An 11,777-nucleotide genomic window follows, 5' to 3' on the forward strand; every position below is an offset into this window, starting at 1 on the left:
TACTTCCTCCGATTCACTGATAGGCACATCTAATAATGGATTATCCAACACACTGCAGGCTAAAGGATCATGAACTACATCGTCTAAAACGGTGGCATCCTTAGTCAAATCCTCATCCTTTTGAATAGGTGAATAATTATTAAAATTATTTGGATTTGTACTAGAAACAAAACTATCATTATAAAGCTAAATCGGAGTAACAAATTCCTGATCACGATGCCTACATATTTCATGTTCTTCATCAATACTATCCTCATCATAATCATCATTATAATAACATGAAAATAATTGAACCTCATCTAAACAAGTAGTGTTACCAATTCTAACCTCTTCATCTTGATTATTATAAAAATTATCCTCATTTTGACGGGTGATATAGGAAAGAATGTATTGGCAATCACATGTAATTCGATCTTCTCTTTCTTCCGTCTCTAATCCAAGCCTACGTGTTGACTCAGTTAACTTACATGTTGAATCAGCTAACTTCCTGAGGGTATCTTCTAAAGAAGTTTCACTCATTTTTTACCGTTCTTTCGTCCATAACTAAGTCATTTGTGTCCGCTAACTTATGTGTCGACTCAAGTAACTTACGCGTTGACTCAAGTATCGTACGTGCTTCATCTAGAGGAGAGGAATTATAAGAATCTTGATCGTATGACCGGTGGGCATGTGGATAGTAATTGGGCTCACCATGGTATGACCCATAACCTTCAAAAGTTTGGTGTTCCCAACCACTATTCACACTATGGTCATAAAAAGAATAATGTTCATGTTGATCAGTCGAATAATCATTGTATTGGCTATACCAGTTCGACATCCTAACTGAAAGGTAATTCTAAACAAACACAAAGAAGGCTGACTCGACCACAACAAGCCTATTTTATCTAGCAAACAAAAAGCATGATGGCTCCCTTAGATTGTTTCTAGACCAACTTTTATTCTTTCGAAAAGGAATTCGTTACAATCTGAGAAAACCTCTCTGGAATCAATCCGAGTTAAAGTAAGTTGAATAGAGACGAGGGAAGCTCAGTGGAGCTTTGATACCCAAGGCCTAACCGGCGTTACAAGGCGGCGTATTCAACTCACAGAAACCATCATGAACTTTAAAGTATGCTCAAAAGAGTAACCAATATTTTCTGAACGACTTTCCTAATAAGATCGTTACCCTATCGGTCTCGTTCTAGTCAAAATTTTAAGGCTTAGGTTCGCGTAGGTTACATGTTCCTAAGGCGGGCAAGAAGGAAACGGTGATGAAATCCGAGTCCTTATCTTGATTTGCCCAGGCCTTGCCCTTTACTAGAAAATTAAATCCGATTTCAGGTCCTCAACATATATGCATATGTAATCATCCAGTAAACCCGCTGACAGGGGATTTGCGGGTGTTTATAATTCTTACCTCCCGTTCCAGACGGGGGATGAACAGTTGAAGTCGACTCGGGACATGACTCCTCTGTCATGTACGAACCCGAGGGCCGAGGTGATATCGTAATCGTCGTCCTTCTCTGCAAACAGTTTATTTAAAACTACCCTTCTTTAGGGTTTTAAAAATAAAGTACAATGTTCAATGTCCAAAAGAAAAGAAGAAAAAAATGTCCAAAAATAAAAACCTTAATTACGGTTTCTAAAAAAAAAATTTATTTACAAAATATTCTTCTTCATTCCTTTTGGATTTCTATTTTCTTTCCTTTTTGGGCTTTTCCTTTCTTTTCAGCACTTTCTCTTTTCCTTTAGCTTAGCTCCAAATCTGAAAGCAAATAAAAATACCAAAACGCGTAAAAAAGAACAAATAAAATAAAACCTAAAAACAAATCCTCATCGGCGGCGCCAAAAATTGATCGAATTTTATATAATGGTAAGAAGGTTGTCGTTCTCTCGGACTTTGTTGAATTGATTTTAGGCTTATATATAAAAATACTAAAAATAAGAAATTATATACAAAATATGTCACGGGATGAAGAATTTACTGGGACTCGGGATTCCAATGATTTTCATGTTCATGGGGTTCATAAATTAATCCTAGACATTTATAGCTCAAAACAAAAGAAACAATAACTTTATTCTTTCCCAAAGTAGATTTCATAAAACATTAGTTGTAAGTTGTGAGCATGACGCATCAAAAGTAATTAAAACCAAGCATGTGACATCAAACAAAATAACAAATAATTAATAGAAATCATAAAAAAATAAATTCTATGCAAATAGTTATAAAAGAATTATTTTAATTACCACATGAACGAAACACAGCCTCCTCCGTCGTCCCACTGATGGGTCTAGCTCCGCATGGTGAAAACACACTCAAAGGAATTTTTCATTGCTCAAAAAGGTGTTTACAAATGATGGAAAAGGTGAGAAATAATTAAAACCGGGTTTGTAACAATTATATTTGTTACAAACCAAACTGTTACTGAGAACGATAAATTTGAAGTGTCGCTGGCACTGTAGCAATACGACTGTGTTCTGTGGTCTAATGTTCTTCCTGTTCTTCTTCACCAGCAAAACTGGTTCATCTCTGCAACTTGATTTTTCTGCATCTTCAACCCTCTGTTCGCTCCCCTATCACTCCATATCTCCTCTGCTTCTCTACGTACACCTTAAATAGCCTCCCAGAACCGAAAATAATCCTCCATAACTCCAACAAATCTTGCGTTACTCGGTATTGAAGAAAAACATTCTCGGGAATATTTTCTTCCCCTGTTTCACGAGATTTTGTGTATCTTCCTCTTTGATCGAATTGAAAGCACTTACCAACCCTGTTGTAGTATAACAGGCTGGTATATATCCAAAACAAGAGAAAATCCGACTAAATATCCATGAGTTTAATGGAGAATATCTTCCCATGCACGTACGCCTCTGTCTTCTTCAACACGAGAATCTAGACAATTTTATCCGACAAAATAAGCCATACCATGTTTGTTAAGACCAGTCACATCATCCCAACAATTCTCAGCCATTGAGTCTCTCTAAAATGTCCTCAAATCTCGAACAAAAAATTCTGCAGGTGAGAAACAAGTTTCCCGCCAAAATTCATTTAAAATGAGGAAGATGATGGTTGCCCCCTATCCAGAGTATGAGCGCCTTTAACAGCTGGGGTGCCCTTATCCAAAATGAGGGTGCCTTTAGTACTTTTCCAAAAAAAAATTATTTCCCAAAAATACCTACAAACACATAAAACGCCAGAATAAGTACGAAATCGAGTACCAACAATACAGAACATTGAGGACAAATTAGACACAAAAATGTGTCTATCACCACTCTAAGCAATAAAAGCTGAATTCATGTATGTATAAATGTGAAGGTGTATACCACAAGTGGAAATTCTCATTTCCCATAAAAATTCATATTGACAACAAAACATTACAAGTCCTTTCCAAACCATGGAAAGATTAATATAAACAACAGAATTATCGTAATGCAATTTAAACAAAGCATGTAATGCACAACAAGACAATGCATGAATTTGATAAACATAAATCTTTGTAAAAGAAAACATCAATGGTTACAAGAGAGTCAAAAGTATTCCCACCTCTTTTGATGACAAGTCACGCCTACCTCGAGATCGACGATCTACTGGTTCATCCTTTGAATCGATCGTTGTTAATAAAGACTAATTGTTAATCATACAAGAAGTCTAAGAATCTAGCCAAACTGGCTCACACAAGAATCATACAAGTCTATCTAATTATATGCTAAGTGAATTATCTAATGGTCCTAAGCCCATTTATGTTTCTCCACTTTTTCATTCTCTTACTTTAGTATGTCTAAATTTATTAATTCAATTAGATTGGTTTTATAATCCATTAACTAAGTCTCATGTATGACTACAACTTTGTAGAAGAAGTCAAAGTCTAAATCGGACCATAAGAGGTCCAAATCACCTAACTAGGAATACATGGTACTAATCCCAAGTCCACTAAAAGAAGCCCATACACAAGGCCTGGTCTATCTAGTCACTAACGATCAACGTTTGGTCATAGGGAGTCAACTAAAGTCCACGTCAAGTCAAAGTCCAGGGTCAACTAGTCAAGTCTAAATCGGTCAATTGAGTTAACTCGATTCAACTCAGTCAGACAACCGAGTCAGCTAAACAAGACGAGTCGGACTGAATAAGTTCAGTCACACAATCCAAAGGTTCATATACACCTGAAACTCTTAAGCATTTTCCAATTTCAATCTATTCATTCTAACATGATTTTAAAGTTCAATACAATAATAACACATAACATTTAAGTTAAAATAAATATCAATTCAACTCAAATAGTTTTTACAAGTGGTAAATATAGGATTCGATTCTCGGACTGTTATGAAGATTGGTTTTAAGATTAATAAAGAAAATATTTTTAAGGAAAAACTAATTTTGTTGACCAAAAAGAGAGAGGCTAGGGTTTCGGATTCCACTACTTCTAACAGTTGTAACAATTAATTTCTCTAATTTACTCTCAGAACTACACAAGGCAATTTTGAACCCAACCTCATGCCTTGGAAAATTTATCATTAACAAAATATCAATTCGACTCAAGTCGATAATCTAAGGCCTAATTTTCCTTCGCTTATAAAAGATCGGTAGCTAAACTACCCAAAACAGTTATTATGAAGCATATAAATAAGAGAAAATTTCTAGACAATTAAAACTAATTGGAGAGTAATAATTAAAAGAAAATTAAATATCAAAACTTACATGCTAGAAGTAGTTTCTTCCTCCACCCTAGCGGAGAAATTACTCCATTATTACAAAAGAGAAATTAAAACAATGAAAATAAAAACTCTACTCTCCGGACCTCCCTTTTTTCTTGTATCCACAGTGTATTTATAACTTTCAAAGGAATCCACTTTCCTTTTCTATTCACCAATGCTACATCATCACCGAATGAGAATACGCCACATTCCAAGACAATGAAAAATCCTCCAATAAGAATGTGCCACGCGTCAAATAATATAATTCTCATGCATTTACAATTTTCCTTATTTGGGAATTATTTATTCTTTATTAACTCCAACCATAGAGAATAATATTCTTTCCATACTCTTTATATATTTAATTCCCATCAATTATTCCATGTAGATTTCTTACTTAACACTTTTATTTTCTTCATTAAAATAAATATCTCCATATATCTTTTTAATAACTTGTAAATGATGTTGACATAATGGGCTCCACACTTTCCACACTCCCATATCCAAATAATTGGACAAATGAAATAATTCTCCATCTTCTTCCTTTTGGGCCTAGCCTATTAAATTATAATTCACTTCATTTCCTCCATTTTACGAGCAGAATGTCACATTTTAGTCCATTGAGCTTTATTTTCCAAAAACACCTACAAATACACTAAATAGTAAAATAAGTACAAAATCGAGCATTAGAATTACACATAATTGAGATCATATCAGACATATAAATGTGTCTATCACTAGTCACTAACGGTCAACGTTTGGTCAGAGAGAGTCGACTAACAGTCCACATCAAGTCAAAGTCCAGGGTCAACTAGTCAATTCTAAATCGGTCAATTGAGTCAACTCGATTCAACTCAGTCAGACAACCGAGTCAGCTAAACAAGACGAGTCAAACTAAATAAGTTCATTCATACAAACCAAAGGTTCATATACACCTGAAACTCTTAAGCATTTTCCAATTTCAATCTATTCATTCTAACAGGATTTTAAAGTTCAATACAATAATAACACATAACATTTAAGTTAAACTTCATAATTTAACTACAACAGTAAGCTTAGCCTACCTGCAAATGCAGTAGCCGCTATATCCAAGTCCTCTCAACTCAAATCCACACTCGACGCCACCATCGCACATTCATTCAATCACCACCAGTTCAATAATCACAACTTCATTCTACACTGGTCTCAATCCCAAATTCAAATCCCCACCACCACTAGAATTTCAACTCAATTTCAAACCACACTACACATCCATTACCACCAAACTCACATCTCACCTGCATAACCAAAACTCCAATTCCAATCTCATATCCATCTTAATCATTTCACTGGAAGTTTATGGGGTCACAAACTTTGGATCAAACAATAAACTTAATTTAAAACTCATTAGTTACCTTTTAACTACTTCCAGAGCTCAATCGAATTCAAAATGATCATCAATTTCTTCTTCTAAATATATCATGAATTTTTCAAGAAACCCTAACTTCCAAAACTTGTCTTGTAAATATGAATCAACTACACCAAAATAATCACTAACAACAACCAACCTTGATCATTATCCTCTTGTTTCGGTTTCATCTTCAATTTCATATAAACTCATAACCAAATGCAGGAACCCTAATTTTAAACTTACGGCTGCAACCACTCCTTCTTCTCCCGAGTTCAGTTAACATCAGCAACCTCTTCTAGTTCATCTGAGCTAACTCATCGATCAAAATCTCTTGATTACCTCTCAATTTCATCACTCGAATTCTTACAGAGGAAGAACAAAGGAGAAGAGAAGAAACAGACGAAGAAAGAAAAGATAGAGAAAGAATAAAGAAGAAAAGAAGATGATTGAGTTTATCTTCTCGACTCGTGGGGATAAGACGATAAGGTCGATGGGAAATATTAAATGCACCTGCGAAAAGGATAAGGGAAGGCAGGCGGATAAGATCAAAATGATGATTCTACCCTTCATAATAATCTGATGATATCTTCTTCGTCCGGTGTCCAAATGACACATTCGAGTAGTCCATTCTGCGTAACTTTTCGAGATCCATCTTGCGGTACTAGTTTCGTATCTAAATCTTTGTTAGATTAGTTTCTAATAATTAACGTTCGTGTTAAACTAATCGAGTTATTATCAGTTAATTCATCACTTGACCGGTTTAATAGCGTTGACGAGCTCGAGGGTCTTTACATTCTCCTCACCTTATATATTTTCGTCCTCGAAAATAAAACCATCCTTCTGGTCTTCAACAAATCCCCACCTTATAGAATAATTCCATCTCTTGTCTAAGCGCAAACAACATAAAACAAAGCACAAACTTATATAGCTTTCTACAACTAAAATTTGTGGCTCTAGGTTCAAAAGACTAAAATTATATTCCATAAAAAATGATTGTCTCTAAGGTCACCATGCCGAATTAATTTCTAACAGATGACTAGGTATATATTCTTATCACTAAATTTCTACTTCAGTAGATTAATGATTCTAATCACGAGAGGAGATACTCTATCATAAAGTTTCTATGTAAAATTTGGGATCTACCAGTTCACTAATAGAAACAAGTCTTCCTTCCATGCCTAGTGATACAAGAATGCAGTTGCCCTGTCTAGGTTCGCGACGCCTGACAATGCCTACTACGTAACAAATATCACCTGAACACATCAGAATTACCAACCTCACTAATCCCCAGTGCTGGATTAACTAAGTGCAACCTTATTACGATTTATTAAGTATTAATTTATTAAGATTATTTAGTCTTTAAACTTTTATTGTAACCGGTGTAAGTCTTATAAATTTACTTCGTAAAATATATAAATAGTTCACATCATTTTATACAATTTAGTCACCATTGTAAGTGATCCCAATTCGATTTTACGCCAATTTATAGTATTTGAAAATTTTAACTTTACTGTAATGCCATATATAAATTTTCCAAACATTATTTACTACAGATTTGCTACTAACCTAATTACTCGAATACTATATTATTACTTCATGTATATTTGTTTCCTTTTAAAGATTTACTGGATTATTTGTTAGCCGAAATATAATTTCGGTACAAGATTACTAACAAGTTGAGTCTTTTTATTTTGTACATTATGTTATCTCTTTCTTAAATCTAACACCTAATAATTATTATATTAACTATCTAGTTTAAACACAAACGTATATTTCTAATTTGAAATTAGTTTCATTTACAAAATTTAACCGTACATAGATAAGCGTTAATAATTTTCTATAACTATTTAACCATAATTATTTTTTTTTATCGTTATATGTCTTTAATGAGATTTTAGTTTAATTAAGTTCAATATGATACTAATTGATAAATGCTAGCGTTACTTTATTAAAAATAATTATTACTATTATTATCATCTTTAATTACTAATATAATATTTTATTATTGACATTGATGGTTGAACTATTATTCTTACTCTTACAAAAATTATTAAGTCCCAAAATATTACTAACATTTATGCAATTACAAATAATAGTTGATCCTACGTACAAGTCAAGGTGCTCATTAAGTTTATATGTGACTTTCAAGATTCATCAATAATCCTAATCTTACTATTTCTCTAGTATTTTATTGTGTACGTGTTCATATTATTTAGAGTAATTACTCTCTAATATTTATTAGCCTAAGTTATTGGTGTATCCTACAATTTTTACTTTATTACACATACAAACAATCAAACAAACAAATCAACCAATCAAATAATTCTTTTAATTATTAGTGATTAAGACTTATCTCACAAACCCAACCCAGTTCTAACTAATCTAGTACACTAACTGGCACTGGCTAATTCTAACTATTCCCATTTAAGATCTAATAGTGAGCTCTGATACCAACACTGTAGCGCCCCCAAAGCTAGAAGCTGACTAAATCAATAGATTAACTAAATAAAGAGGCACTACGAATCTAAATCAAATACTTAAGCATTCAATTAAGAAATCTTCTATAAAAAACTTAACGCAAAACTATCCCCGCTTAGAAATGTATATATATATATATATACAAGAACTTCTCTCAAATGATACATATACCATAGTCGTTTAGTTTACAAATATAATATGCAACATAATAAACATAGAAGAAGTTAAACAACTGACGAACTCAACCCTTGAAGCTTCCGCTGCGCAACTCTGATCTGGAATGGGTGAGCACATCATCCCTAAAAGGGGTGCCCAGTAGGAATAAAATTTAACTTTCAAGTAATCAACGAAAAATTTGGAAAACAATAATATTTTCCAAAACATTAAAAAGTGACCAAGTCACTGAAATAAACAAACATGTATATGGACAAACTCTTTCTTCAAACAATGTATAGTATTCGTGCTAACCACACTCAATAGCTATTGATATCACCAAGACCATGATGACCCACTCTAAGAAATAAAAGATGAATTCATGTAGGTATAAATGTGAAGGAGCGTATCATATATACCACAAGTGGAAATTCTCATTTCCCGTAACAATTCATATTGACAACAAAGCATTACAAGTCCTTTCCAAACCATGGAAAGATTAACTTAAACAACAGAATTATCGTAATCAATTTAAACAAAGCATGGAATGCACAACTAGACAATTCATGAATTTGATAAACATAAATCTTTGTAAAAGAAAACATCAATGGTTACAAGAGAGTCAAAAGTATTCCCACTTCTTTTGATGACAAGCCACGCCTACCTCGAGATCCACGATCCACTGGTTCATCATTTAAATCGATCATTATTAATAAAGACTAATTGTTAATCATACAAGAAGTCTAAGAATCTAGCCAAACTGGCTCACACAAGAATCATACAAGTCTATCTAATTATAGGCTAAGTGAATTATCTAATGGTTCTAAGACCATTTATTTTTCTCCACTTTTTCCTTCTCTTACTTTAGTATGTCTAAAGTTTACTAATTCAATTAGATTGGTTTTATAATCCATTAACTAAGTCTCATGTATGACTACAACTTTGTAGAAGAAGTCAAAGTCTAATTCGGACCATAAAAGGTCCAAATCACCTAACTAGGAATACATGGTACTAATCCCAAGTCCACTAAAAGAAGCCCATACACAAGGCCTGGTCTATCTAGTCACTAACGGTCAACATTTGGTCATAGGAAGTTAACTAAAGTCCAAGTCAAGTCAAAGTCCAGGGTCAACTAGTCAAGTCTAAATCGGTCAATTGAGTCAACTCGATTCAACTCATCCAGACAACCGAGTCAGCTAAACAAGACGAGTCAGACTGAATACGTTCAGTCATACAAACCAAAGGTTCATATACACCTGAAACTCTTAAGCATTTTCCAATTTCAATCCATTCATTCTAACAGGATTTTAAAGTTCAATACAATAATAACACATAACATTTAAGTTAAACTTCATAATTTAACTACAACAGTAAGCTTAGCCTACCTGCAAATGCAGTAGCCGATATATCCAAATCCTCTCAACTCAAATCCACACTCGACGCCACCATCGCACATTCATTCAATCACCACCAGTTCAATAATCACAACTTCATTCTACACTGGTCTCAATCCCAAATTCAAATCTCCACCACCACTAGGATTTCAACTCCATTTCAAACCACACTATACATCCATTACCACCAAACTCACATCTCACATGCATAACCAAAACTCCAGTTCCAATCTCATATCCATCTTAATCATTTCACTGGAAGTTTATGGGTTCACAAACTTCGAATAAAACAATAAACTTAATTCAAAACTCATTAGTTACCTTTTAACTACTTCCAGAGATCAATCGAATTCAAAACGATCATCAATTTCTTCTTCTAAATATATCCTGAATTCTTCAAGAAACCCTAACTTCCAAAACTTGTCTTGTAAATATGAATCAACTATAACAAAATCATCACTAACAACACCCAACCTTGATCGTTATCCTCTTGTTTCGATTTCGTCTTCAATTTCACACAAACTCATAACCAAATGCATGAACCCTAATTTTAAACTTACGGCTGCAACCACTCCTTCTTCTCCCGAGTTCAGTTAACATCAGCAACCTCTTCTAGTTCATATGAGCTAACTCATCGATCAAAATCTCTTGATTACCTCTCAATTTCATCACTCGATTTCTTACAGAGGAAGAACAAAGGAGAAAAGAAGAAACAGATGAAGAAAGAGAAGATAGAGAAACAATAAAGAAGAAAAGAAGATGATTGAGTTTATCTTCTTGACTCGTGGGGATAAGCCGATAAGGTCGATGGGAAATATTAAACGCACCCACGAAACGGATAAGGGAAGGCAGGCGGATAAGATCAAAATGACGATTCTACCCTTCATAATAATCTGATGATATCTTCGTCGTCCGGTGTCCAAATGACACGTTCGAGTAGTCCATTCTGCGTAACTTTTCGAGATCCATCTAGCAGTACTAGTTTCGTATCTAAATAGTTGTTAGATTAATTTCTAATAATTAACGTTCGTGTTAAACTAATCGAGTTATTATCAGCTAATTCATCACTTGACCGGTCTAATAGCGTTGACGAGCTCGAGGGTCTTTACACGAACTCCACCCAATAGATTGTAGATTGCACTTGAGGAATTTTTAACCATAAGATAGCAAGTCTTAATGAGGTTACTGATTCCTTTTAACCTATCACTGGTTTCGAAGAAACCATTTTGAGGTGAAATGCATATGGATACTCTTCATAGAGTAGATGATTCAATAATTCTTTTTAAACTCATAGGTTTGAAGTATTTTATTAGCTCGAATTATATTGTAATTGGATTTGATTACAATATTGTTTTTTACTATAGTAAGAGTTCTTACTTTATTAACAAGGTTTCGAGTTATTTGTTCCTCTGTTTGAAAATACTTTTCCATAAGGTTGCTTCTAAAATCTAATCCAACGGGATTGTTTGTGAATATTGTTGATATATGACCAAAGACAAGATTCACAAACCTTAAGATTTTCATATGAAAATTTCTCTTAGTGAGATGTTCACGATGAGAAACAGAAGCAAAAGAGGAGGTATTTAGTAACCCCTTCAGATTACCATTGAGAAACCTTGTTGAACAATATTAATTTCCTTGAATGAGAGATCCATCATAAGGGGAAATCAGTAAGTTATCTCTTAGATCTA

General features: G+C 33.8%; 2 long non-coding RNA genes across 2 annotated transcripts; both read right to left on the reverse strand.

The window, feature by feature from the left end:
* Window positions 1-4,632: 4,632 nt before the first annotated feature.
* LOC113289907 lies at window positions 4,633-6,507 on the reverse strand. The gene is made up of 2 exons (XR_003331241.1): window positions 5,736-6,507; window positions 4,633-5,315 (listed from the first exon to the last, which is right to left on the reverse strand). It is a non-coding gene; the product is annotated as an uncharacterized LOC113289907 (long non-coding RNA).
* A 2,601-nt stretch (window positions 6,508-9,108) lies between these two features.
* Window positions 9,109-10,836, reverse strand: LOC113289908. The gene is made up of 2 exons (XR_003331242.1): window positions 10,078-10,836; window positions 9,109-9,374 (listed from the first exon to the last, which is right to left on the reverse strand). It is a non-coding gene; the product is annotated as an uncharacterized LOC113289908 (long non-coding RNA).
* Between the last annotated feature and the right edge of the window lie 941 nt (window positions 10,837-11,777).

This window comes from Papaver somniferum, chromosome 6, assembly GCF_003573695.1.
Source record: "Papaver somniferum cultivar HN1 chromosome 6, ASM357369v1, whole genome shotgun sequence".
Classification (NCBI taxonomy): Eukaryota; Viridiplantae; Streptophyta; class Magnoliopsida; order Ranunculales; family Papaveraceae; genus Papaver; species Papaver somniferum.